Here is a 26,790-nt window from a genome sequence, read left to right as displayed (position 1 = left end):
TCTCTCTCTCTCTCTCTCTCTCTCTCTCTCTCTCTCTCTCTCTCTCTCTCACATAAGGGAGGAGATATCCAGATCTGTGATTTTCATCTATGTGGGGGAATTCCCCATGAGAAAACTCTGTTTGAAGATATAGATCTGAAATCCATCAATCAATCAACATTTATCAAGCGCCTACTACCTCTCCAACTTACACAGTCTTAGACAGTTATTTGGTGTACTGGGGGTTTAGTTATTTGCCTTATGGTCATAGTATACTTTCTTTGGCTTCCTTCAACACTCCGCTCAAAGTCCTCCTTTGGGGGACCCTTCCTGGTGCCCCCAACTGCTAGAACCTTCCCCTCTCAGAAGTCTACCCATATACTCCATATATATCTCATACTTACTCGGTTATTTGTATGTTCTCTCATTTACCAGAATGAAGATTTCTTTAGGATAGTGTTTGATTTTACCTTTCTTTGTGTGCTTAGCACAGTACCTGGCAAATGCAAACATAGACAGTATTGCCAGGGACAAGACTTGAACCCAGTTATCTCTTTGACTTCAAAACCAATACCACAATGCCTCCATCTATCTTGTGGGAGCTAAAGAATGACAATTTAAAATTTTTTTCCCTCTTTATTATAAACTGTCTGGGTGTCAGGAAGTCCAGAGTATCCCATCTTTAGTACATTATTTTTTAAAATACATTCTTTAATATACTCTTTTCCAAAAGTCTGGTTTTCCACTTTGGCTTCTGCTCTATCCCTGAGCTCAGGGATACTCATAGCTGAAATATAGCTTTCAGATAGCTGAAAGTCTGCCCAAACTTTCACTGAAAAAAGGAAAGATCCTGGAACGATCAGGGGGTGGAGACTACGATGGACATGGAGTCAGAGCTGGTCTAGGTTCAAGTTCTACACTTGGCCACTTACTATAGGACCTTGAACCCACTTAAATAAGAGTGTTGGTTTCAGTTTCCTCAACTGTAAACAATGAAGAAATTGAACCAGATCACGTAGAGGGGCCCTTCCATTTCTAGATCTAGGATCCCAGGATAGCTATTTTGAACTGGCAAGTTCAGGATGGGAGTCATTAGAGGAAAGTAGAAACATCTCACTAAGAAGGGGTCCCCACTACCTAAAATATAAAAAGCCAAGCCTGGCTATACCCCTTCAGGAAGGAAGAAAACACTGGGCTGAGAGGCAGAAGAGAGGGTTCTGTATTCCAGTTGTGCCACTTAGAGTTATGTGATTTTGGGCAAGTCCTTGTACCGATCTGAGCTTCAGTGTCCTTAGCTGTCAAATGGAAATAATAATAATACCTAGTATTACTACCTACTAAGGATGGTGTGAGGCTCCAAAAAGATCACAGAAAATTGTAAAATTCTACACAAGTGTAAATTGCGTCATTATTATTATTATAGCTGAGCTTTCTAATTAGATGAGGATTCACACCTTTAAGCAACTACAACTTCTAATTTTTATTTTAACCATGTGGGATAGAAATCTGTCTAAAAATCTATCAAACTTCCTTGCCCTCTTAACCAGGAGAGAATTTAATCCTGTCTTAATGATGAGGGGCTATCATTAGGATCATCTCTTGCAGCATACTACAGTGATGCCCTCAGGGGGCACCTCAGGGGCTTCTGAGGTCTGCACGGTTGTTTGCCTCTACCCTAGCTGGTTCCAGACTTATGTTTTTTTTTTCGGACTTATGTTTTTAAGTCTCTGTGCCCGAGTGGGTTTTTTTTTTTTTCTTTTCTGTCCTCTCCCCTGGCTGTCAGCCCAAGCTGGCCTTCTCACTGCCCTCCTTTCTCAACTGCGACTTTCACCCCGTTTTGGGCCAGAAAGGAGGTCACCAGCCTTGGTGGAACTGTGTGTAAGATGAAAGTCCCCCCCCCCCCAATTTATTATTTATTATTTTTAAACATTCCTTCTTTTTAAATTTTGAGTTCCAGATTTTCTAATTCCCTCCCAACTCCTCTCTGGCCCACTGAGAAGGCAAACAATCTATCAATTATGCGTGTAGAATTATGCAAAACATATTTCCACATTAACCATATCACCAAAAAAAGAGGAAAAAAATATACTTCAATTTGCCCTCAAAGTACATCAGTTTTCTCTCTCTAGAGGTGGATAGCATTTTTTCATCATGAGTCCTTTGGAACTGTCTGGGATCATTGTATCGATCAGAGTGGCCAACTCTTTCACAGGTGATCATCATTACAACATTATTGTTACTGTGATCCCCCGGATCATCTCCCCATACAGATCTTGCCTTGTTTTTCTGAAACTCCCCTTCTCATCATTTCCCGCAGCACAATAGCACTCTATCACAATCATATGTCACAACTTGTTTGGCCATTCCTCAACTGATGAGCATCCCCTCAATTTCCAATTCTTTGCCACCACAAAAAGAGCTGCTATAAGTATTTTTGCACATACAGATTCTTTTTCTTTGATCTCTTTGGAATACAGGACTAGTAGTGCTATTGCCGGATCAAGGAGTATGGACAGTTTTATACTCCCTTGGGCATTCCAAACTCTTTTCCCAAATGGTTGCCCCAGTTCACTATTCCATCGACAATTCAGTAATGTACCTATTTTCCCTTATCCCTCCAGCATTTGTCATTTCTGATAGGTGTGAGATGGTACCTCACAGTTGTTTTAATTTACCTTTCTCTGATCAACAGTGATTTAGAGCATTTTTTCACATGACTATAGATAGCTTTGACTTCTGAAAACTGCCTGTTCGTATCCTTTGACCATTTGTTAGTTGGAGAATGGCTCGTATTTTTAATAAATTTGACTCAGTTCCCTATATATTTGAGAAATGAAATCTTTATCAGAGAAACTTGATATAAAATTTCTTCACTGTCTATGTTGCCTTTTAGCAAAATGCAGTTTCCTAATTATCTCTTTTAATTAGGTCTATTTTTGCTTTTAATTTGTCTGAGATCATGATAGCAACTCCTGCCTTTTTTACTTCAGATGAAGCATAATAGATTCTGATCCAGTCCTTTATTTTAACTCTGTGTGTGTCTTTCTGTTTCAAGTGTGTCTCTTGTACACAACATATTGTTGGATTCTGGTTGCTAATATATTCTGTCACCTGCTTCGATTTTATGGGTGAACTCGTCCCATTCACAGTTTGATTAAACTGAATATTTTCCTCCATCCTATTATATTCTGTTATCTTTCTCTCTCTCTCTCTTTTCATCCTGTCTCTCCTTAAAAGTCTGTTTTGTTTCTGATCACTGCCTCCTTTAATCCGCCCTCCCTTTAAGTCAGGTGGTTCTGATAGATGCTCAAGTGAAAATATTTTCATGCATCAACACTGACCTTGACCAAAACCATTCAAAGGCCTTTCAGGATTCCTTCAATGATTCTCAGCTGGGCATTGGGTAGGCAATTCTGACAGACTGATGAATTTCAAAGGGGTAAGGTGTTATCATTGTTACAAATAATGATTATTTAAGATAGTGGCACAGGGCACTCAGTTCCTATAAGTTGATCTCAAAGCACCTATCAGTCCTTCCTTTTTCCAACTTCCTCTTCCTGCCTAATGTGGAGTTCTCCTTTCCTATATCATAGCATTCAGGTACAAACTTCTGCGCTTAATTTTCAGATGTGATTCAGATCTCTTCCTACCCTTTCTGACCTCCATTCCTCCAATTGGTAAGTGTGAGCAGATACTCTCCTCCCTTACTCCCTAGTTAAGAAATATCTATAGGGACAGCTAGGTGGCTCAGTGGATACAGCACTGGCCCTGGAGTCAGGAGGACCTGAGTTCAAATCTGGCCTCAGACACATAACACTCACTAGCTGTGTGACTCTGGACAAGTCACTTAACCCCAACTGCCTTACAAAAAGAAAGAAAGAAAAGAAAGATCTATCTGAATAAATCAAACAAATACAAACATGTCTCTCTGATGACAGAGGCTATAAAAATACTGAGGACTGTCCCACTGCACACACTCCTCTTTGATGCTGTGCTGTTTGGCAGAAAATCTGGTCCCTGGGATAGGTTTTTCAACCCAGATCCAAACACTTTACAGAAGAGAACTGTGGCAACATGTTTCAGAGAAATAAAATGAACACTTTAGACAGCTGAGCAGGAAGGAAAAAACACATTACCCAGTTACCACTAATTCTATTTTGAAAAGTCAACCTCCATCCTCAAAAGAAAATACTGCAAAAGCCACATCCCATCTCTTCTGGGGAAGCCTTTCCTATCCTGACAAAAAGGAGATGGGAACCTTTTAAAACTCAGACATCAAAAGTCATTTAGATCCTTTCAAATATGGCAGAGCATGTTCAACATTCATGTTATGTTATTACTCTTCAAAATTGTTACAGGAGCAGGAGAAACTGTGTTCTTGGTTCATCTTAAAGGCAATGCAGACCAAAGGTGGGTAAAAAAATCTCACTTACTCCCAAAGTGCTTCCTAGTTCTAATAGGTCCCACTCCCAAAGAGGGAGGGAAAACACTCCAAGACAATTGTTAAGGAAACAATGAGGTCTCTTGTAGGGGCAGTCACCAACAGTCTTAGGACTCAAAAGGTACCTTTCAATGATCTCAAGCACACAGACAGACATACATGGTTCCATAGCAAGTTACTAGCTTGCTCCCTTCTTCTCTCAACCAAAGAAGTTCTTGGTCTCCCCTGGAGGCAGACAAATATCATTTGGCTTGAAGAGCCAGTATGTCCAATGGACATGAGCCAAGGAAGAGTGGGAAAATAGACCAGCAAGGCTCCATCAGACTTGACTTGACCAGTACCCTAATAAGACTTCTGGGAGTGCCAGAGGATAAAGACCATAGGACTTGAAAGCTGGCTAGAACTTTAGAGATCATTTGGTCTAATTCATCCATTCTTAAATAAGGAAATAGGCCTAAGCAATTTGTCCCAGGTCACAGAGAGATCTGAACCAAGGTCTTCCGGTGCCAAACCCAGAGCTCTTTCCACTATCCTATCCTAATTCATAGAAAGAGACTTAGTACCTAGATCAATGTCTAAACTCAACAAATATTTAAGGCTAGGAACACAAATCAGTTGAGTCCTTCCTTCAAGGAATCTCAAAGGATCAGGAAACTTGAATTTGAGTTCAGGTCCTATCTTCTTAGGGCAGCTAGGCGACACAGTGAATAGAGCACTGGGACTGGAGTCAGAAAGACTCATCTTCCTGAGTTCAAATCCAGCCTCAGACACTTACTAGCTGTGTGACTCTGGGCAAGTCACTTAACCCTGTTTGTCTCAGTTTCCTCATCTGGAAAATGAGCTAGAGAAGGAAACGGCAAACTCCAGGATCTAGCCAAAAAAACAAAACAAAACAAAAAAAACACAACCCAAATGGGGTCACAAAGTGAGACATGACTGAAATGACTCAAGAACAGCAATAACCTACTCTCTTAGCTAAGTGACCTTGAGGTAGGAGCTAGGGAACTCTTTTGAGCCTCAGCTTACTCATACATAAAATGAACATGTTAGACTAGCCTCTCCTTTAAAGTTCCTCCCCTCACTAAATTCTCAGCTCCTCTAGCACCTTGCACAGGCCCAGGCCATCATAAGCATTTCAGTAAATATTTTTGGTTGGCTAACTGAGAAAGGGACTCTTCAATCAATCAATCAACAAACATTTATTTAAAAAAAAACCTACTATGTGCCAGATGCTAAGCATACAAAGACAAAAGTAAATGTTCCCTATCCCTAAGGAACTTAAATTTCATTAAGGTAGACAAACATATATATGTAGACAAGTAGACACACAAACACACACACACACACACACACACACACACACTCACTCCATACACAAATACAGGTGCCAGCAGGGGTTTTCTGTAATCTCTGTACATTTACCACCCATCCCAACTTCTGGAAGATTTCATTGACTTCTGCCTCATCCCTACGCTCCCTCAGAATCCTCAGCCCACTCAAGTACAAAGGAATGACCCTATACTAACTAGCTAGTCTTTCTAGAACCAGGGGACTAATTAACTAATCTTAAGAAATGAGAGAGAACACGGTACACTGGAAATTAGGTAAAATTGGGGTAAAAGTGGGAGAGGGGGGCCTAAGCTCAAATGCCCACCCTTCTCCTTACTACCTCTGTGACCCTGAACAACCATTTCATTTCTCTGACCCTTGGTAATTAATTCTTCATCTACAAAATGAGGTGTTTGGACACCATGGGCTCCAAGGTCCCTTCTATTGCTGATTCTATGATGCTACAGACTGACAAGGCCCAGAGAGAGCCCATTTCAGCAATGGCCGAAGGGGAGGAGGAGACATCAGCAGGGTTCTGGAGCAGACGGGGACGCTGTTTTTGCAGTGACCAAGAAAGACGTCAGTAGCGATACCGAAGAACTCACGCCACTCTCGGGAGCTGGGCCGCCCAGCGAGTTTGACTCGCTAAGAAATGACAGCAAAGACTTCAAATGGGGCTCTGCCAGCGTCACCTCGTTTGACAGATCATCTTTTGTTTGCATGATGCTATTTTGCAAGATGACAGCTATCAAGTCAGATTACTTCAGACTGCTTAGGGTGATGCATGCCAAAGATGCACTGCAAAGATCATTTAAACCGAATGATTTCCCCCCTCTCTCTATCCTGGGCACCAGCTTGAAGGCTTCAGATCCTGGAGACCTGAGTTAGAGGAAACATCCTGTAGGGCCCCTCCTTAGGCCAGAGCAAGGCCCCCACTGCAGATTCCCACTGATTTATCACCTTGAATCTAGGAACTGTGTGTGTGTGTGTGTGTGTGTGTGTGTGTGTGTGTGTGTGTGAGAGAGAGAGAGAGAGAGAGAGAGAGAGAGAGAGAGTGAGAGTGTGAGAGTGTGTGTGTTTGCATCTCCAGATCCACCAGGGATCTTGAAAAGGCATGACTGTTTGGAAAAACCACACCCACTCTTTTCCCTTTGACAGCCTTGGCTAAGGGTATGCACAGTGTCCCTATGCCCCTGCACTTCTCGGGTAAAATACCAACTAATCAACTTGCTATTTAAAGGCTTTCACCCAGGCTGGCTGCCGCCTACCTTTCCAGACTTACTGCATACTGGTCCTTTTCACTCACTTGACATTCCTGTCAAACTGGCCTCCTCCCCATTCTCTGGCCTCGGCATTCCATATCCCACCTCTCTTACTTTGCATGGGCCATCCCCCTGCCTGGAATGCATTTCTTCTTCCCCACAGCTTCTAGGAATCCTTAGCTTCCTGCAAGGCTCAGTTTAGCACCTCCTATAGGAAGCTTTTCTGGATGGCCCCAGTTGTCAAAGCTTTCTCTTACCTCAAATGACTTTATACATTGCATTCCTTAATAAAATACAAGTTTCTTTAGGGCGAGGGCTGTTTTCATGTTTGTCTCTGTATCCCCGAGGGACTAGGATAATGCTTAATAAATGCTTGATGAATTGAAATGAATCGAGCCAGAGGGGCAGTAGCCCCGCCTCCATCCTCCTAGCCCTAACCCTGCTCTATTTCAGGAAAGAAAACAAGATTTTTAGTGACAGTCAAAGTTAAGCACCAGGGGGCAGGGCCAGCTTTCAGTTTTACATAGACTTTGCAAATCTAGAGATAGTTGTCAGCCCTAGTCCTCCCTCCACTTATAGAACCCCCCCACACACACAGAGTCACATTCCAGGCACCAAGGCTTCCACTTCCAGGCTGTCTACATTCTCAATTCCACTCCATCTAGGCTATCCCCATGCCTGAGCTAAGTAGCTAAAAAGGCACTGCCTTCTCCAAGTCCCTCTTTTAAAATGGGTCCCCTATTCCCCCCCTTTATCTCTCTCTTCTGAAGCCTGAATGACACAGAAGTCCTTGATACCTCTGTGTGAACAAATTTGTCCAATCTCCACACTACCTGCTAGGAGAGGTGGGTGCCAAGGGGAGAGTTCTGAGCACCTACGGGAAGATAAGCTCACAAAAATGATATAGGAGGAGGAAATATCAAGGAGACCAGGAAGACAGAAGACAGGCTGACATGAGCCAGCACTGCCTCTGACATCCTCATAAAGTCTCCAGGAATCAATCTACCACGTGACTCTCCTATTCCCTAACTCCCCTTTGCTTGTCCCAGCTCGGGGTAGAAAAGGTCCTCCTCAACTTTGCCCGTAGCTGGAGAGCTCGGGGTCTGGTCTCAGCACTAACAATAAAAACACATACGGCCCCTCTTGCTCAGTTCTATACATAAAACAAGACTGTCTTAACTCAGCCGTTTAGGCTTCATACTCCCTACAAAACAGGCTCCCAGATATGATAAGGAGGGAGGTAGGGAGGAGGGGAGACGAGACTGCTTTTATTTACTCACCATCTGCACCCCAGAGAGAAGCACCCAATTGCATTATTCAGAGCTTTGACCTCACAATTCTTTTCCATCCCCTATTTCTCTACTCCCCACACATCTTCCAATACCTCTGGGATCCAGGTGCCCGCTGACCATAGCATATTCCTATTTTTCTAAGCTGGGGGTGACTGCCTCAGCAGACATAACTTTAGCCTCCTGGTAGATTGATCATACTGCCTGGCCATCACCACTGACTCCAGCTGCTAGGGACTTCCTGAAACAAGGGAGCCAGTATCCCTCCCTCCACTGAGAACAGTAGCATCCCTGACTCACCTCCAAGTCACCCACTGAAAATAGAACGGCCTAGAGAGGTGGGGACAGGACCAGAAAGGCAGGTAGATGTGACTGAACACATGCAGAGTAATTAAAAGAGGCAAATCAAGCTGAGCAGGGCCAGGCGGCCAGACTTCCTCTACTCACTTGCTCCAATGGCTGTGTCAATGATGCTGGCAATTGGTGAGATTTACAGGTAAAACACAGGCCAAAGCTCAGGCATAGAAGAAGGGAAAGGAGAAGATGGGGAAGGATGATCTGTTCTCCTGAAATTTTTTTAAGGATAAACTATTCCCCGTTTGCCCAAGAGGCTGACTTTTTTGTTTCTCTCCCAAGAAGGAGCGTGTGTGCGTGCTCGTTTCTGAGCTGTGCACAGAGGGTATCTGCCTTTGCCCACCTGAGCCTTGAATGGAGAGGTTATCATTTCTCTCAGCTGGGCAGAGCCAGGCCCGCCTGCCACAGCAGGATCAGCGAGATGATAAACAAGGGTTTGCCTTTTGATCAGCTGGTTTGTCTCATCTTATGCCCCTTCAACAGAGATCACGAGTGTAGCAGAGGGGGGGAAATGGGCCAGTCCTTATAGTTGGAAGAACACACTGCTTTTTTTCTCTCCTCTTCCTCCTCTCCATCCCCAATCTAGTCCCAGAAGACCTAAGGTATTACCTGAAGAGGAAGAAGTAGCGGGTGGGAAATGCCACCCACTTCTAAAACCTGACACTGAGTTTTGTGCAGTGAATAGAAGTAAGTGGGTGTCTGTAGGGAGCACATGAGGCTGAATACCATTGTGTCCGATACCTGAGAGGGACCCAGAGTTACGAACACAGGTTAGAGGCAACAGGTGTTTATACAATGTCTCTGCCTACCATATCCCACTATAGTGATGCTCTTTTCCTCAAAGGAATATTCTCTCTCTCTGTCATTTTAGGAAAGGGCATTTCCTTTGAAGATGGCAGAGGCAGCAACTCTGAACATGTGTGTCTGGACTAAAGCAGCACCCATTAACCCCCACTGCCTAAAGCCATGTTTCACAGCGCCATCCTCCTACCTCAGTGATTCCCAAATTGCTGGTACCCCAACGGCAGCCAATCAGCAGCTCTGGTCCTGGGTCATTCACAGGAGCTCCATCATCCTACAGCAAGAGGAGAGAGTCAGCATAACTCTACTTCTCTCCCTGGGGATGATTAAGTACTTTCAATCAGCAAATGCCCTTGTCTCTCCTGACACCCAATGCCCAGTTTCATCATAATGATAACTGACATTTATAGAGAGCTTTAAAGTTTATAAAGAACTTTACACATATTGTCTCGTTTGATACTCACAACTACCCTGTGAATAATAGCCCACACACATGTATGCATGCATGCATGCATGTGTTTATGTATATATAACCTCATGGTTTATAAAACACATTACATGCTATTTCATTTTATCCTCACAATTACCTTGTGAAAAATAATAATTATTATAATGATGACCTACATTAATATATCATTTATATATATACATACATATACATATATACCTATATGTGTGTGTGTGTGTGTGTGTGTGTATATATGTATGTAACCCACATTATATATTCAACCCTCATGACCCTGGGAAGTAGGTCCAAAAAGCCTATCGGGGGTCTTCCAGATTCCAGGTTCAGCACTGTCTCCAAATTCTCTCTCTTCTGTCCATCAAACTCCAGGGATTAAGAGGAGAAGCAATAACCATTAGACTCTTAGGCCCACACACTGCCACTTTTCCAGAGACAGTGTGAAGCCAGACCTCAGACCATGATCCAAGGTCCCTGGAGGCCAGCCTCATGGAGGCTCCAAGAAGAATATTGAACACATACCCATTCAGCAAGCTTCAGAGAAGTGGAACAGGCCAAGTACTTACTCAATCAATCAATAAGCATTTATTAAGTGACTACTATGTGCCCAAACACTGGTAACGCAGAGAGATAAGAGCGAAACCCCCAGCAAGGCACTGTCATCATAAATAGCACACATTTATATACCAACCAAAGTCTGGAAAGTACTTTATAGCATTATTTAATTTGGTCCCCACAAGAACCCCTAGCCATTATATCACCCTGCCTCACACTACACATAGGTAAAAAAGGGGGAAAGGCAGCTGGAACTGAAGGCCATTTCCCCATGGGGCCCTAGAGCTTCATTAAGTAGCCAGCATTAAAAAACTAGTTGACTAAGCCTTCTATAGGTTTAGCTAGGTTTTTTTTTGTGTTTGTTTTTTTTTTCCAATTTCACCTGGTTCACAAACCCAGCTTGGTTTATGTTCCCCTTGGGAGCTGGGTAACCCAGTATCTAAGACTCCCTAGAGATAGGAGGATTTGGGGTTGAATGGGACTTTCCAATTGGCAGCTGGTTGGAAGGTAAAGGGGAAAAAATTGAGGGCTCTGATTGAGGGCTCAAAGGAACCCTTCAAGCATCTCCTATAGTTGAGCCCAGAAGGTGCCCTGAGCTGCTCTCTCCCCTGCCCTACACAGCCCTGAGGAATTCTGAGCACTGAAGTCAGGACCCTGGAGGGTGGCAGGTGGTAGGGAGCTCCATGGGGGGGTCGTGGTGGGCACACAGGATCCAATGAGTCAGGAAGACTCAGCAGGGGTCTCCAGCATGGGAGGAGAGAATTCAAAAGAGCGGGAGGGCTGGTTCAGGTTATACAAGGCAACTGCCTGCCCAGCTGAGTAGCCATCTGGACAGTTGACTGTGGAACAAAAGAGAGACTTTCTTCCTGGCTCCCACAGAGAACAGGGGGAGAAAACAGGGGGGCAGGTGCAAGTGTGTGTGTGTGTCTGTGTGTACATGCCCAAACAAGAGAGACACAAGCCTTCCCTCACTTAGCAGTGAGGACCAGCGTCCCAGCAGCCAATGAGAGGATGAGCTGTGTCTGGGCAGGTGGGGAGGACATTTCAGTGCATCAGGTGCTCTCTAACTCAAAAATCACACAGAGACCTGGGAGGAATGAAGGACAGGGCCAGAGCCCCATCTAGGCACCAGGCTCAGGGGAATAATGAGGTGACGACGTTCACCCAGACAGGGCTGAGTTCTAGAGGGAACCTGGCCTTGGTTAGAAGAAAGAAATACTGAATTCAATCAGGTTCTTTAAACCTGGCACTGAAAGATATACCTCCCACAGTCAAAACTGACTTTTCTAGCCTTATTTTCTCCTAGTTCTCAGCATCATGGTTTCCCCCAGGATGGAATGCCCTCTCTCCTCCTCTACCTCTACCCAAACCCACCCATCATTCAGGGCCCAAATCAAGTCATAATCATGATAGGGACCAGCAGCTATAATTTCATTGATATAGGGAACTTCCCAGGTGAGGAAAGCCCAAGCACCAATGAAGACTGAGCCCCTTCTCTGACTGCAACTTAGCTGCCTCAAAGGTCGGGGGGGGTGTGGTAAAGAGGCTTGTCCAGGACCACACAGCCAGTCTATATCAGAGGCAAGACTTAAACCCAGATCTTTTGAAGCACTACCATGCATATGCCCTCTGCCCCAACCCTGCCAAATTCTTACCATCCCTACTCTTTTAGACTCACTCTTGCTTCTGCTAGGGGATGGGGAAGAGGATACTGAGGAAACTGGAAAAGATTTAGAATGGCTATTGTGGGGGAGATGCCAAGGAATCTACATGTGATGAATAACAAGATTGCCCAAATCTCTCACCATATCTCGAGTATAAGCTTCTGGAGGGAAGACGTCTTGGCTTTCATATTTCTGCATTTTGCTGGGGGCCTGTGAGAAGCTCCCAAATACTGGTTGAAGGAACACAGCGTGAGGTTCTTCAAGACCGTGGGGTAAACCCTGTGACAGTCATCCTCAGCAGGCTGACCCTCATCTCCTCACCAGCCACCACTGCAGGGCAGGGAAGGTGTTTATTTTCTCAGCAGTTTTGATCACTGTATGAACTCTGTCATTTCCTCAGCTGGGACTAAGTGATTTCCCCAGGCCCTGGAGTCATTAAATACTCTGGACATTTTACAAGGTAATGTAATAAATATATAAATACAACAGGCATGTTTATGGATGTGTGGCTGACACGTTTCTACCCCGTCCCCTTGACCTTGGGGAAGGTAGTAGAAGGGGGTGAAAATACAAAGTTTCAGAAGAAGACACCAGCAACCGTGAGGCAAAGGCAGAGTGCTGGCCAGACTGGCTTAAGATGTCAGATGGACACCACCCTTAATAACTCTGTCAGGGACCCTGAGCCAGAAGCCAAGAAAGAAAGCCTGAGAGAAGTAAAGCCCAGGGCTGAGAGAGAACCTCTGACCCTTAGATCCGTTTGCAAAGACACGTAGACAACGGGATCAGAGGGTGATAACGTACCACTGTGCAGTGGAAAGCATGCTGGATTTGGAGTCAGAGAATCAGGGTTCAAATCCCAGTGTGGAGGCCTCAATTTCCCCATCCTGTAAAGTGACAGAGCTAGATGAGATGACCTTTGACATCTCCAGTTCTAGATCTAAGGTCCTCTTCTAAAGGTCCCTCCAGAAAAGGCCTCTCTTCAGTTCTCACTTCTGGCATCCAACTTTTCATAAGGATAATCTGTCACTCAGGACAATTTTTAAAAATTAAATATTTCGTCTGAATGACTTTTCCTGCTTTGTGACCTAAGAGACATTAGGAATCCATTCATTCAACAGGTGCGGATGAAACCCAACAGCCTGCTAGGTACCCTGATGGATACAAGATGTCCAGGACAAATTCCTGCTGTCAAGGACTTAATCATTAAGTAGCTCCCCTGATTTTTAGTAATCTTTTCAGTGACCTTTTTTTTTTAACCACATCTAAACATATGCACGTCCTTCCCCACTCCATTCCTTTCTCCCTCTCCCTACTTTGTCCCTCCTCAATTTGGTCCCAAACATGATTTGATTCGTCGTGAAGGAAAAATATAAAACTGAAGAAAATGTCACCAAATTTGTAGGCACCGTGTGAGTCAGGAAGCCCAGGTTCTAGCTTCAACTTTGCAGATGATTTATTTTGTGACTTTGGTCAAGTGTCTTAAAACTTTTGAGCCATATCTTAAAATGGGGACAAAAATGCCTTCCCTACTTACTTTATGAAGCTATTGTGAGGTCCTAAGAAAATGCTTAAAAAAATACTTCATTGCATATGGAATGTACAAGGATAGGCAGCATAATTATCATTATTATATGATGTTTGATCACTCACACAAAAAAGACAAAGTGGATGAAAATATGGATTTTCCAAACTATGACAGTCAGCTTAAATGGGCAGCCCACTGAGCTGGTCCATCAGCGTATATGTATCCTGGGCAAATACAGACAATGAAATTAAACCTTAAATCAAACAGAAGGAGGAAACTAGACTAAGATTCATTTGAGAAATTTTTTTTTTGGTGTTTTTAGTTTCCAAACTGCTTGCTGCCTCAAAAACCCATTTATTTAACGTCGGTTTTCTGCCAGTGATACTATATAACTGAGAATCACAGGGCAATGAAAAGCCACATGGTGGGTGTATGCAGGCTGCAGCACACTGGCACTGAGCTGCCACCGAGCTGTGGTGTAAAAGACATCAGTGATCACATAACTAAAAAAAGAAGGTGGCCTGGTTATTTATTTAGCAAACAGATTGACTGACCAAGTGTGACACTGGTATCCCTGAGGAAATAAAATAGCAAAAGTAAGGTCTCTAGGATGTCAGGAGAGCTCTCCGAGGAGTATTTATAGGACAGCATGGATGAGAATTATATAGGATAAGATAGTAATGAAGGAGGCTCATTCTGCATCCACACAGTGGAGGGAGTGTGTCTACACTGAAGAAATTCAGATCCACTAAAGTATCATCCAGAGAAAAGAGGACATGAAATATTTTGGAAGAAATGGGAGGGGGAGGAAACGGAGCTGAGAGGGGGGCAGACACGACGAAGCTCAGAGTCACCGCTTTGTTCCTACACAGGGGCAACTTGGCTGCCCTTAGAGGAGACCTATCTCCCAGGCAGCTTTGACTTCATTCCATGATACCTCGGTGCACCCAACTACTCTCGCAGGGGTGGCGGTAATTGAGAACGGTATGAGGGCACCTTTCCATCCCAACTTTGGCGCACTAAATGCCCTGAGTGGCCAGGACAGACTTTCCTCAATTTGGACAAATAAGATGGGGCTCAAGAGATACTGTGTTTATTTCACAGCATCATGAGCTAATATTTGTAAACCACTCAGTGAAGTGCTTGGCACATAGTAGGTGATTCAAAAATGCTGACTCCCTCCCCTCCTCCTCATGTGTGTCCGAACAGCCTTAGGGAACAGATCTCATGAAGATTTAAAATACAGGATCATACCCTGTGACCACTCACCTCACCAGATAGGGCAGGAAATAGGTAGCGGTCAAAGGACCTGGGTCCTAAGTTCTAATGTGTGATGTTGGACAAATCACTTTTGGCTCACCAAACCTGTTTTCTCATCTGTAAAATGGCATTAATGATCCATGGCCTGCCCACCTCACAGGGTTGTTATGAAAATCAAATGAGACAATGTGACTTGAAGATGGTTTTGGAAAGCATAAAGTACACCATAAATCCAAAATACCATCACCACCCCCTCAAATGATGGCGACGACCCAGATGAGGTTACACTAACCAATATCAATCAGAGACGGGGGGGGGTCTCAACCTCTTCCTTCCCCTAGCTCTTTTCCCCTAGGATCTGCCTCCTCTCTTTCTACTCCCTACCTAGGAAAGCCCAAGCAATTTCTCTCTGTCCAGCCCCAGAAGAGCTGAAGTCATTAATGGACTACAGCTTCTTCTGGAAAGCAGTGTGGAAATATAAGCAACCCTCCCCGAACTGCTTCCTTGAGAAAATGTCAAAAACACCCCTTGCCCTGTTGTTAACCTGATTCTTTCCAGAAAATCCAGGATGGAGTTCTCATGTACAGTCTCTTCATTTCTACATACAAATATCAGGGCTTACAGCCTTTACATATGGCAGAATGTGAAGGAAGCAGAGGAAACTATATGGTAAGAGGTCCCACCCACCCCCACCCAACAATATCAACCCTCCTTGGGCTGGAAAGCTCATCCTAGAAGTAACAACCTAGTACTGCAGAAAGAGTCAATATTCGAAGGCAACGACCTAGGTTCAAATCCCAGCTCTGCCCAGGGAGCAAGCACTCCCTCTGTGACCATAGGAAAATTACATAACCTCTCTGAGCAATGAAGATTTGACGAGATGACCTCAAAGGTCTCTGCCAATTCTAAATACCATGATCTCCTATGACGTATTCTTCTGGGTTGAAGCACTGCCTTTTCCTGGGTCCACCTACAGTGAAATCTCCCTGGGAGGTAACGTGGCACAATGGAAAGTATATGGGGTTTGGAGTGAGAGAACCTGAGTTCAAGTGTCATCTGACACTTACTACCTGTGTGGGATCACAGACAAGTCACTTCCATGGGCTTCAGTTTCCCCTCCTGTAAAATGAGAGGTGGGATGACCTCTAAGGTCCTTTTCAGCTACCCATATATAATCCTAAAACGTGACATCCTAACAGCTTAGTCTAAATAAGACCAGTAGGCCCTGATTCTCCTTTAGGAGACTGGTAGCCAGGAAATACAAAGAAGATGGGATTGGGAGACAGAGGGAAATAGGCAGACATCATAGCCAAGAAAGGTGGTGAGCGCTCACAATAAACTTTACTAACCTTCACAAAGTCGGGAGGGCAGGCTCTGACCACTGTCAAGGGCTGAGTGATGAGAAAGAAGGGTAGGGGGCATACTTTTCAGAAGCCTCAACTCTGTTTTTTGTTTTTATTTTATTTTTTTAAGGCAATTGGGGTTAAGTGACTTGGCTAGGGTCACACAGCTAGTAAGTTTCAAGTGTTTGGTCTGAGGCCAGATTTGAACTCAGGTCCTCCTGACTTCAGGGCCGGTGCTCTATCTACTGTGCCACCTAGCTGCCCCTAGAACACTCCGCTGTGGTCTACCTCCATTCTTCTGCCTACTTCTCTGATGGGTCTGCTGCGTGGCCTCCCTTCTAAGGCAGTGGAGACCCTTTAGCACAACAGAAGGGGCAGAGACTGACCCATTTTCCTCAGAATCGAGGCATATTCTGATACTGACTGACTGACTTTGTGACCTCAGGCAAGTCTTATGATGCCCTTGAAATCTCAGTCTACTCATCTGTAAAACAGAAATAATAGTCCTTAGACTACACGCTAGGAGTTATTAGGAAGAAAGGGCTTTGTCAAGGTTACAGGGCTGTCTAAGTGTGAATCATGCTGCCGTTCTGAGAAAATGCAAAAAAAACAAACAAACAAACAAACAAACTCCACTTGCCCTATGAACTGGCCCTGGCAGCTTCACACTTTTCTTCCCTTTGCACTGAGACAATCATATCTTTATGGTCCAAATGACTACTGTAGGAGAGCTACATGCAGAGAGGTTCTTGGAGCTGGGAAAGGGGTGTCCTTGGTGATCCAGAGAGACAACCCATCACAAGGCGAATACATCACCAATTCATCCATCATCCACAAATGGGAGGCAGGGCTGCCTAATGGCAAGAGAAATGGTCTAGAAGGCAGGAAAGACTGGGTTCAAGCCCTACCTCAGACATATACTGGTTTTGTGACCCTGGGCAAGATACTTAACCTCTCTGTGCTCCCAAGCAGTCATCTCAAACTATAAATTACAGGAGAATTATTGATCTGCACTGGCTAAGGGAGTTTGCACACCTATGATGAAATCAATCACAGGGCAAGACCATCCACAGACACACAGACACACACACACACATACACATACACACACACACTCTCCATATACTTAAAACAAAAACAAACAACTGGACCTGTGATTTTGAACTTCCATTCTATCGATGTACATCAGCACCATCTCAGCAGCTCCTAACCATACATAGTTGTTTGGATCACTGGGAACTTAAGTGACTTATCCAGGGTCACACAGTCACTATATATCAGAGGTAAGACATGACCCCAGGTCTTCCTCTGAGAAGAGTAATCAAATCAGCACTGCCATTTCTGTAAAGGACATATCAATCAAATGTCTGTGGAATCCAATGATCATTCCCCTCTGACTTCCAAGTCCAAAACATTTCCCCCGGGCCACTATTCCCCTATATATGTTATTCTCCTCTATCAGAATGTAAGCTCCTCAAGGGCAAGGACTATCTTGTTTTTGTACCTGCACTCCCAGCATTTAGCACAGTGCCTAAAAACATGGTAAGGACTCAGTGCTTTTTCATTTACTCCTGACTCTATCCACTACGATATGCTACCTTTCACACACACAGTTAGGGTCTTTTCGATTGCTAAGGAGTGCCTATCACGGAAGGAGGCATGCTGAAGCCCAATAGAAAAAGAGGCATGCCTTCCATCTGGACAGATGAGGCCGGGGAGAGTTCTGTGACCCACTGTATCAAACCAAGAAAGGGAGCAAACACTGAGAACACAGACGTGTTCACCCAATTGCGGCTGTCAGAAAGAGGGAGCTCCTCCCGAGCTTGAAAGAAGTAAATTTACTTTTCACAGCGGGGAGTAAACATCTGGAACTTGTTAAGCCCCAAGAGGTAGTACAGGCTGAAGGGTCAAAGAAGGGTCTAGAGAAATTCCTGCATGACAGATCTGTAACCAGTTATAAAGAGATGTGATGGGGGCCAATTCCACCCCTCCCAAGACATCTCTGGGTATCCCTCATATCTTGGACTAGAGAAATGATGGGGATGACATAGAAAGAGGCCACCTGAGTACTCAGAAAAATGCCTTCCCACTCCCTACCAGGGTAGGGCCCAAAGAGAAAGCCATGTTCCAGGAGGGAAAAAAAAAAGCTATCTCCTCTCAACTATCATAAAATATGTTACCTTGGTGTAGGAAGAGACCTTGGTTATATCATCTGTAAAATGAAGGAATTGGATGACATTATCACTAAGGCCCAGACTTGGTCAAGGTCACACAGTCAAGTCAGTGGCAAATTAAGGACTAGCATTCGTGTTCTTTCCATTAAACCAATTATCCTCAATGAAGAAGACTGTGCCCCAGTGTTACTCTTTACTGAGCTCTTCTATCAGTGAATTCCTGAGCCTGACTCCTTGGCAACTTAACCAAGAAATGTTACAAGTGAGATCTTTCCTCGAAGCACATCCTTCCCAAACACTTGAGATTCAACCCCCACCCCATCAGGCGACTAAAAAAATCAAAGGCAGAAACCTAGGCAAAGCTTCAGAAAGGTGGTTTCAGACTAGGAGACACAAGCCTGGGAAGAAGAGAAGGGAAGACCCCTTTGTTTCTTATGCTAACTCTAACTCAAACTCAATCCCTATTCTGCAACTATGGATAAGTCAGAGAAGCTCCCCATGACTCAGCTGCCTTGTCTCTCAAACTGGATGTCATGATAGGGATGGTGTATCAAGGTTGTGTGGGTGGAAAGTATTGAGCCAGGAGAGGTGGGAGAAAAGATGGTAGTCACAAAAATGATAATGACTCACCCATCTTTGGTCTGACCAATGAAAACTGATTAAGGAATATAATTAAGAAAAGTCAATGAGGAGATTCGAAAGAATAATGACCATTCCAAATCAAGATTTGAAATGTGTTCTGTCCTTCTAGTCTTGTCAGTTTTCACCATCAGCTCTTCCTGAGTTATTTCCTACGATGTTTTGATGGAGCTAGGAGGAATGTAGGGAGGATGGGGCCAAGAAGCAGTCAACCTTGTAAAGCACAACCACCCTCACCTTCCTTCCTTTCCTCCCTATCCAACAGGGCATTCTAGCCACATACAACAGGTAATCAGATCCCAAGGAGACATCTTTCTACACAACCATGAACCAAGGAATCCAGGGGACTGTATCTGTAAATAAAGGCAGCATCTTACAGACAGAGAGGGTGTACAGAAGGACGGGGTGCAGAGGAAGAGCAGCACAGCCCCAAACCCCCAGGCATTAAATATTTACATGAGAATAAAATGTTTCATTAATTATAAACAGATGTAATTGGCAGCTATTTTCTTTCAATTTCTCCATCAAAGCTCCAGATTTGCAGTACTTTGAACTGCGAGGCATCAGTAATTGTGAATGAATATTTTAAATCAGGCTGGGATCTCTGTACAGCATACACCAAATAAACTAAGAAACTGCTCATGTGTGGACATTGCTAATGGAGCTTTTCTTCCTTTGGCTGAGACACAAGGCTGTCCTGACACGGAATATTTCTACTGGGGGACAACGGTGCCTCACACTCCTTGCAGGAGAATACCTGGGCATTGAAGGGAACATGGAATCACAGATTTGGAGCCAAAAGGACCTTTTTGGTTATACGGTCTAATCTCATTATTTTACAGATAAGAAAAGTGGAGCCCAGAGCAGTGAATCTCAATTCAAATCAATTCAATAAACATTTATTGAGTACTTGCTATGTGCCTGATTAAAAGAATGAGCACAAATATATGTGAGGATGGTTGTTCAGGTCATCCTGCACTAAGCATTGGGGATACAAAAAGAGGCAAAAGACAGGCTCTGCCCTCAAGCACCTTACAATATAATAAGAGAGACAACATGCAAACAAATTATAGAGAGAGACAGAGAAACAGACAGAGATAGAGAGAGAGAGACAAAGAGACAGAGAGGGCAGAGCAGAGGTGGGGGAAAGAGAGACAGAGACAGAGACAGAGACAGAGAGAGACAGAGAGACAGAGCTAAATAAAGGATAAATAGAAAATAATCAAGAGTTTAGAAAGCCCTGGAATGAAATGACTTGCCCAAGGTCACATGGGTATTAAGTAGCAGAGCTGGAATTTGAACCCAGGTCCTTCGGCCCTAAATCCAATTCTGTATTGCTGTATGATGAGACAAGAGTCCAAAGAAAGGATGTTATGCACAAAAACTGTCTTTCCATAGGACAGACTTGTGGGACCTCGAGAGCTACGAACAACCCTTCAAAGCAAGATAAGATTATGAAGGACAAAAAAGGACAACAAGTGACTCTCTGGGCCTTCAGTTTCCTCATGAGAAGATAATGAGAAATTTGGACTAGATAATCTCTAAGGTCCCTCCTAGCTTTATCTAACATTTTATGGTCCATTGGTTCTCTAAAAGACGAGCTGGTTTTTGCATCTCATTCTATCTCCAACCTACCTCCCATTCCTTAAAATAATAATAGTAATAATATTGCAGATTACATTCTTTAAAATCCCACAAACGTGTCCTTTTGTTTGTCCTGTCCTAACCACCCACCTATTTCCAAACACCTCTTTGCCTTCCTGCCTAGAAATCTGCCCCCTGGAAGTCTTAATGTCTCTGGGCACATGCATTCAGAACAGAGTAGAATCTGGCCGAGACGGAAAAAAAACGCATGGAGCCCATGGCAGGCCCCTTATGCCCAACAGTAAATGTGGCCCCAGAGAAACAGCTTCCCGATTCTACATGGCTTCCCTTAAACCCACAGATCCCCCAAACCACACCACAGCCCTTCTGGAGTGATCTGAGAAAGAGAGGAATTCCTGTCTTGGAGACACACAAACACATCTCCTTAAATGACCCTGAGAACAAACCTCGAGTTCTTAGCTTGGAACCCCTTCCATGGCCTGGTTAAAACAATGAGTGCAAATATTTATGAGGATAGTTATTCAGGTCTTCCTAACAGCACAAAGAGAAATCCATCAAATCTCCCAGAATTCCTGGAGTATATTCCCTCTGACTTAGTGAGGGTATGGGTTTTGGGTTCACACTAACTCAGATGGGTAGAGGAAAAAGCTTAGATTAGAAGAGGACACTCCATAGTGTTAGGTGACTTAAGGTTACATCTGAGTCCACGGGCAGTGACTTCAGTCTGAAACAACAACAACAGTAATGATGATGATGGCTGATACTTAAATAGGACTTTAACATTTCCAACTAGTTTTACATACATTACATCATATGACCTTCACAAATGACCCTATGGCCATGCTACCCTTAGACCTATTTTACAGATAAAGAACTGAAGCTCAGATAGATTAAGTGACTTTATCCAGGATCCCAAAGGTAGTGTCTGAAGAGGGACTGGAAGGAAGGTCTTTGTTATTCTTCAAATGTAGCATTCTAGGCACTAAGGTATGATACAGTCATGGCTTCTGAAGACCCCACTTATGGGGTTGGGGATGAAGATTCTCACACTTTGGATGGTAACATTATCCATATTCCCCTACATGGAAAACAGAATGGGGTAGTGAAAACGTCACTGGACTTGGAGTTAAGCACTATAGGGTCAAAAGACCTGGACTGCAGAATCCTGGGTCTGATGTTAGATGGGTTTCCATGGATATGTCACCTAAACTTCTATGATCGGGCAGCTAGGTGGCGCAGTGGATAGAGCACCGGTCCTGAAGTCAGGAGGACCCAAGTTCAAATCTGACCTCACACCAAACATTTGACACTAGCTGTGTGACCCTGGGCAAGTCACTTAACCCCAATTGCCCAAAAACATAAAAACCTCTATGATCCTCAGTTTCCTCATCTGTAAAAATGAAAATGAATCCCATGGCCCATTATGAAGCTCTATAGGTTCAATCCTGGAAATGACACAATAACTAAGAATATTCTCTTTGATTTCATTATGGTTCCGGTCTCCCACCCAGGTTCTCTCTCTGGGAACATCGTAGCCTAGCTCATTTTAGTTCTCCCCTGGGGATAAGATATTCCATTCCTGAAAACAAATGAGGTTTCCAATCAATATTTAAAGAAAGGTTATTAATTTAATAATCACATCATCTCAACCTTTAAGCAAATCAAAAGGAAAATAAATCTTAACTGCAAACATGCTAGCTCTTACACTTTTTGTGCCCCAAATAGTTTGGTCTCAGATACCTTAAAAAGATTCTTGCTATAACAACATCAATCTCCCTGGATGGACCCTACTATATCGAACCCATGGCTTCCATCAGCTCTTCATTCAAACAGCTTTGTCACTTCCATAGCAATGGAAAGGCTCACCCACAAGTCAACACAGACCCACTGGGTATAGGGGTAGGGCAGGGAAGAAGGGTATCGAGGCATCTACAGCTAGGCATAGGCAGCCTTTGGACCGGCAAGCAGAGGGAAGTATAAAAGAGCTCCTAGAGTCAGGTCCTAGATGGTACCCCACCCCAATGCATTGGCTGTACCTCAACTTAGCTTTCCATCTTCAGCCTTATTCCAATCCTCCAACCCAACCCTAGCCTCAAATGTCTTCACATTTTCAATTCAGGTGTCCTTCCCTCCCTTGGCTCCAGTCCACAGGAAAGGCTGAGAGGGCTGAATGGAAAAAGACATATGCTCCATCTTGTTCTCTCTGCAATGGTGGCTTCTCCTTAGGGAATGAGATAGAACCATCAGAGGCATAATCCTGAAGGGGAAAAGCTACATCTAAGTTGGGGCTTCAGGAGAGAAGTCAAGGGAGAGGTGGGGAGGAGAAACTTGAAATCACAAAACTCTGAAGGAAATAAAAGGTATTAGATCATAGCTACCAGCCTCTTGGCCTAGGCCTTGCTTACTAGGTAGTAAGTCTTCTTCACCCTCCTGGTGCTCTGGCATCCAGACCTGGTCCTGTCTCCACAAAGTGGGCCATTTTCTTCCCAATGGTTCCAGTTCACTGCCTTTCTATAATGTGTCTTCAGCTCATAGCATCCTAGGAAATGGGAGTCTTTTCCTACCAGGATCTTACCTGCTATAATAATCCTGAATGTACCCTCTTGACTCTCTCTTTTTCTCCTCATAAAGGGGTAAAAAAAAGGAGAAGTAAATATTGTTGATTTCCCAGCATGGCCTGATATACAGGTAACAACCTACCTTGTAGGGTCATTGGGAGAAAAGTCTTTATGCACCTTTGGTCCCTCTAGAAATATGAATTATTATCCTCCTACCAACCTCTATCATATTAACAGCTAACAGGAGACCAGGGAACCTAACTCTCAAACTCCTTGAGAGTAGGAACCTTCTTTTATCTTTCTTTGTATCCCTGGGGCTTAGCACAGTGCCTTAAATGTTGACTGACTGATTGGGTAGAGGCTTGTTACTGGCCCAAAGTGAATCACTGCTATTCTAATGAGTTTAAACCTCCCAAATTTAAACCTACCTGGTTGGAAGGCCAGGCTAAATTAGTGCTAAGAATGAATTATTTAACACTTTCCAGAACAAGCTTCTAAGTGGAATTAACTTGGTAGGAGTCCTTAGGGGACCTGCTTTAATGAACAGATATAATGATATAATCAGCATAGTAATTTTTTACATGTCACTGAATGCTTCCTAGTACAGGATCTGCAGCTTTTCAGCATGGGAAATGTAAGGCATACCCTAAGCAACAACTCCATCTGTCTCTCATTTACCATCCCCCCCAAAAAAACAACCCCCAAACCTGCAGAACTGTCAACCGCATTAGCTCCCCAAACAAGAATATAGCTCCTTGAGGTCAACTCCCCTGGCCCTGGAGACAGCAGGCCCACCCAGAGTACCCTGACAGGGTGCCATTTGCTTAGTGACTCCCTCCAAGTTCCACACTCTCTCCTCTGCCATTGAATGAAAGCGTTGTCTCCATTCCATTAAATTATTAGCTAATTAGCCCCGACGAGGGCTAACAGCGTGGTTTTGCTGGCAGACTGTGAAAAGAAAGCTTCGGCAGGAAGATCAATGGTATTCCTGTCTGGCTCACACAGAAAGGGTTGCTGGCTGGGATGTGCACTTGAGTCATGGCTAGATGGGGAGACCAGACAGTTTGGGTGAGGGATCAATACAGGAGATGGTACGATACAGGGCTGCTACAAACAGCTTGGTACTGAAGCAAATACAAACGGGGAAAAAGACCAGGCAGCTTGCAGAAACACCACAGATGGACCCTTCTGTAGCATCCTCCGCGGGACTGAGCTAGGAGAAAATGACCCAAAGTATTTCATGGGGTATGAGTTAAAGGAGACATAGAGAAGAGAGAAGATGGAATGGGAGTGGCTACGGGATGGCTGTTGTAGGACATCAAGAGAACAATGGACTGAGTCAGGAGATGGGTTCTAGTCCTGGCAATAACCAACTAGCTGGTTGACTCTGGCCAAGTTCCTTTCCCATCTGGACCAGTTGGATTGGATGATGCTGAAAGGTCCTTACTACTCCACGGCTATGTGAAGGGAAGTAATATATAATAAGCCTGGAAAGGTAATCGAGAGACAGGAATGTATCGGATTCAACAAGCATTAATTAAATACTTACTATGTGCTGGGCACTGTCCTAGGGGACACAAAGACAAATGAAATAGTCCTTGCCCTCAAAGGGCTTACATTCTATCTGGGGAACAACAAGCATAAAGAGAAGGAAATACCAATCTGTCGGGGGTTTTTTGGTGGGGGTGGAGAGTGGTAGAGGGATTTGAAATGAGTCTTAGAGGAGGCTGGGGATTCAAACATAGGTGGTGACAGAACAGTGTGCATTCCAGGCATGGTGGCAGGAGATGGATAGTTATATAAAGGGAACAACAAACCCATTAGTTTAGCTGGCCCATAGAATGTGTTGAAAGAGATTAATATGTGATACTCCTAGGAAGGTAGACTGGAGGCAGGTGGTGGTTGTTGTTGAGTCATTTCAGTTGTGTCTGACTCTTCATGACCCCACTGGGGTTTCCTTGGCAAAGGTAGTGGAGTGACTGCCATTTCCTTCTCCAGCACATTTTACAGATGAAGAAACTGAGGCAAACAGGGTTAAGTGACTTACCTAAGGTCACGGCTAGTAAGTATCTGAGACTGGATTTAAACTCAGGAAGATGAGTCTTCCTGACTCCAGCTTATTTTACAGATGAGGAAACTGAGGCAAACAGGGTTAAGTGACTTGCTTAGAGTCACATACCTAGTTGGTGTCTGAGGCCAGATTTGAACTCACAAAGATGAGTCTTCCTGACTCTGTGCCACCTAGTTGCCCCAACAACAAGAACAACTGGAGGAGATAAATCATGGGGTCTTCTGAAACGGGGAGAGACATGGTCAGGCCTGTGCCTTAGGAGTATTAATTTGCCAGGTGGATGGAGGGCCAATCAGAGAAGGGAGACCAACCAATTAAGAGGCTATTTCAATAATCAACCAGCCAATCAATCAACAAACATTTCCTGAGCACCTGATTTGTATCAGTCACTAAGAATACAAAGCCAACAATGAAACCATGCCAGCCCTCATGGAGCTTCCATTCTATTGGGGGAGACAGGGCATAACAAGATAAGCTATGACCAGGAACTAAACTAAAGTATATGATCTAGAAATTTAGATGGGGTTGGGGGGAGTCAGAGCCCTTTGAAACAGGAGTCACAAAATGGTTCTACTTAGTTCTATGATCCCCTTCCCAGCATTGGAGAGGCAGGCAAAATGGAGTAACAAAATGGACACAGTCAACTCTGAGAGCATACTGCAGTGTAAATCTTTATTTATTAATACCTTTCAACTTAAAAAAACCCAATACTTTAATTCTGCCTTCTACACTGAAGGAATCAGACTGTTGATCTCTAAGGTATCATTCTACAAATCTATACATTCAAAATCCTCAGACTGGCTTTCAGGGCCACACTCAGTCTACTTTTTTGAACTCACTAACTCATAACTCTCCAGTTACCCTTACTATCCCACCCATCCCAAGTTTTATTACAACTACCTAACATAAATGGTGCCCCCCAGTCAAAACTATCTTTCCTATCTCACTCATTTCCTGAAATCTATACCCTCATGAATGTTATTTTCTTTTTCGGTTTTTTTTTTTTTTTTAGGCAATGGGGTTAAGTGACTTGCCCAGGGTCACACAGCTAGTAAGTGTCAAGTATCTGAGACTGGATATGAACTCAGGTCCTCCTGACTCCAGGGCAGGTGCTCTATCCACTGCATCTCCCACCTGCCTTATTCTCTTTTTCTGGAATGTCCCTTCACCTCTGCAAATTCAACCTAATCGAGTTCTCCCACCTCCTCCAGAGGCCTTTTCTGATCACTCCAGCCCATTCGAACCTTTCCCTTCTTTTGATTCCTTTAGCACTTCCCACTTTAGCATTTAATTATTCCCTATTTTTAATCGTCTTTCCCCCCCATCTCCCCCTACTCCCCAACTCTCAAACTGTAAGCTTCTGAAGACTGACATTTTTATAATACTTTTCTGATTCCTTACAATTTCTAACACAGAGATGTTAACACAGAAGGTTCCCAATAAATATATACTTAAATACATACACACTAGAACTAAAA

General features: G+C 43.9%; 1 protein-coding gene across 5 annotated transcripts in view; it reads right to left on the bottom strand.

The window, feature by feature from the left end:
* The window catches only part of ZMIZ1 (zinc finger MIZ-type containing 1), a 439,562-nt gene that overhangs the window by 267,637 nt on the left and 145,135 nt on the right, over positions 1 to 26,790 (bottom strand). For 4 of the 5 annotated variants that reach the window (XM_027858970.1, XM_027858962.1, XM_027858989.1 and 1 more), the window contains exon 4: positions 9,646 to 9,729. The exons of the other annotated variant lie outside the window; for it this stretch is intronic. The gene's annotated coding sequence lies outside the window, so the exon portion shown is untranslated. The remainder of the gene's footprint in view (positions 1 to 9,645; positions 9,730 to 26,790) is intronic. 5 annotated transcript variants of the gene reach the window in all.

Source organism: Vombatus ursinus, unplaced genomic scaffold, assembly GCF_900497805.2.
Source record: "Vombatus ursinus unplaced genomic scaffold, bare-nosed wombat genome assembly UNPS02000749.1, whole genome shotgun sequence".
NCBI classification, from domain to species: Eukaryota; Metazoa; Chordata; class Mammalia; order Diprotodontia; family Vombatidae; genus Vombatus; species Vombatus ursinus.
The sequence above is the reverse complement of the archived record's forward strand: the minus strand, read 5'-3'. Positions and strand labels throughout refer to the sequence as shown.